The sequence below is a fragment of the Mustelus asterias genome, chromosome 4, assembly GCF_964213995.1.
Source record: "Mustelus asterias chromosome 4, sMusAst1.hap1.1, whole genome shotgun sequence".
NCBI lineage: Eukaryota > Metazoa > Chordata > Chondrichthyes > Carcharhiniformes > Triakidae > Mustelus > Mustelus asterias.
In genome coordinates, this window is record NC_135804.1 from 1363135 (window position 1) to 1365808 (window position 2674).

General features: G+C 46.1%; 1 protein-coding gene across 1 annotated transcript in view; it reads left to right on the plus strand.

The window, feature by feature from the left end:
- kiaa0513 (KIAA0513 ortholog) overlaps positions 1-2674 on the plus strand; it is a 140399-nt gene that overhangs the window by 86817 nt on the left and 50908 nt on the right. The gene's annotated exons all lie outside the window — the stretch shown is intronic.

Below are 2674 nucleotides of genomic sequence, written 5' to 3' on the forward strand. Positions count from 1 at the left end.
GTCCCAGAGGATTGGAGAATAGCCAATGTTGTTTCTTTGTTTAAGAAGGGTAGCAAGAATAATCCAGGTAATTACAGGCCGGTGAGCCTTACGTCAGTGGTAGGGAAATTATTGGAGAGGATTCTTCGAGACAGGCTTCATTCCCACTTGGAAATAAGTGGACGTATTGGTGAGAGGCAACATGGTTTTGTGAAGGGGAGGTTGTATCTCACGAACTTGATCGAGTTTTTCGAGGAAGTGGCGAAGATGATTGATGAGGATAGGGCAGTGGATGTTGTCTCCATGGGCTTCAGTATGGCCTTTGACAAGGTCCCTGAAGGCAGACTGGTGCAGAAGGTGAAGTCGCATGGGATCAGAGGTGAGCTGGCAAGGTGGATACAAAACTGGCTCGGTCAAAGAAGACAGAGGGTAGCAGTGGAAGGGTGCGTTTCTGAATGGAGGGCTGTGACAAGTGGTGTTCCTCAGGGATCAGTGCTGGGACCGTTGCTGTTTGTAATATATATAAATGAATTGGAGGAAAATGTAACTGGATTGATTAGTAAGTTTGCGGACGACACAAAGGTTGGTGGATTTGCGGATAGCGATGAGGACCATCAGAGGATACAGCAGGATATAGATCAGTTGGAGACTTGGGCGGAGAGATGGCAGATGGAGTTTAATCCGGACAAATGTGAGGTAATGCATTTTGGAAGGTCTAATACAGATAGGAAATACACAGTAAACGGCAGAACCCTTAAGAGTATTGATAAGCAAAGGGATCTGAGTGTACAGGTACACAGGTCACTGAAAATGGCAATGCAGGTGGAGAAGGTAGTCAAGAAGGCATACGGCATGCTTGCCTTCATCAGCCAGGGCATTGAGTTTAAAAATTGGCAAGTCATGTTGCAGCTTGGAATATAGTGTTCAATTCTGGTCGCCAAACTACCAGAAGGATGTGGAGGCTTTGGAGAGGGTACAGAAAAGATTTACCAGGATGTTGCCTGGTCTGGAGGGCATTAGCTATGAGGAGAGGTTGGAGAAACTTGGTTTGTTCTCACTGGAATGACGGAGGTTGAGGGGAGACCTGATAGAAGTCTACAAGATTATGAGAGGCATGGACAGAGTGGATAGTCAGAAGCTTTTTCCCAGGGTGGAAGAGTCAATTACTAGGGGGCACAGGTTTAAGGTGCGAGGGGCAAGGTCTAAAGGAGATGTACGAGGCAGATTTTTTACAGAGAGGGTGGTGGGTGCCTGGAACTCGTTGGCGGGGGAGGTAGTGGAAGCGGATAAGGTAGTGACTTTTAAGGGGCGTCTTGACAAGTACATGAATAGGATGGGAAGAGGGATATGGTCCCCAGAAGGGTAGGGGGTTTTAGTTAAGTTGGGCAGCATGGTCGGTGCAGGCTTGGAGGGCCGAAGGGCCTGTTCCTGTGCTGTAATTTTCTTTGTTCTTTGACACCTCCACGATTATCCTCAACACCGGTGCCTCACAAAGCTGTGTTCTCAGCCCCTTTCTATACTCCTTATACAGATGACTGTGTGGCCAAATTCCCCTTCAACTCGATTTTGAAGTTTGCCAATGACATCACCGTAGTGGGTCGGATCTCAAACAATGACGAGACAGAGTACAGGAATGAGATAGAGAATCTGGTGAACTCTTGCGATGACAATAATCTCTCTGAATGTCAGTAAAACGAAGGAGATTGTCATCGACTTCAGGAAGTGTAAAGGAGAACATGCCCCTGTCTACATTAATGGGGATGAAATGGAAGTGGTCGAGAGCTTCAAGTTTCTGTGTCCAGATCACCAGCAACCTGTCCTGGTCCCTTCATGTGGACACTAAATTTAAGAAATCCCACGAACGCCTCTACAGTCTCAGAAGACTCAGGAAATTTGGCATGTCAGCTACAACTCTCACCAACTTTTACAGATACACCATAGAAAGCATTTTTTCTTGTATCACAGCTTGGTATGGCTCCTGCTCTGACCAAAATTGCAAGAAATTACAAAGGGTTGTGAATGTAGCCCAATCCATCACACAAACCAGCCTCCCATCCAGAGACACTGTCTACACTTCCTGCTGCCTCGGCAAAGCAGCCAGCATAATCAAGGACCCCACCCACCCCAGACATTCTCTCTTCCACCTTTTTCCATCAGGTAAAAGATACAAAAGTCTGAGGTCACGTACCAACCGACTCAAGAACAGCTTCTTTCCTGCTGCCATCAAACTTTTGAATGGACCTACCTTATATGAAGTTGATCTTTCTCTACACCCTAGCTATAACTGTAACACTACATTCTGCATCCTCTCCTCCCGCCATGTACTCTATGTACTGTATGCTTTGACTGTATAGCACGCAAGAAACAATACCTTTCACTGTATACCAATACATGTGACAATAATTCAGTGTGATCATAACCAGGTAATGTGTGTTAGTGATGTTGGTGGGGGATAAATATTGGTTTGGACACTGGGGAAACTCCCATCTTTTCTAATAGCGTCATGGACACTGGGAATGTCAACCTGGAGTGGTTAAACTGAGCTTCTTGCGTGATTCTCGACCGCAGGTTCTGGATGGACTGTGGCTCCTGTGATGTGGATAAAGGTTCTGGAGTAGGTAAGCATTAGTGAAGTGGACAAAAGTGACAGAAATCTCAGACTGGAAACATCTGTCGGTGCATTTAATGAGGATGG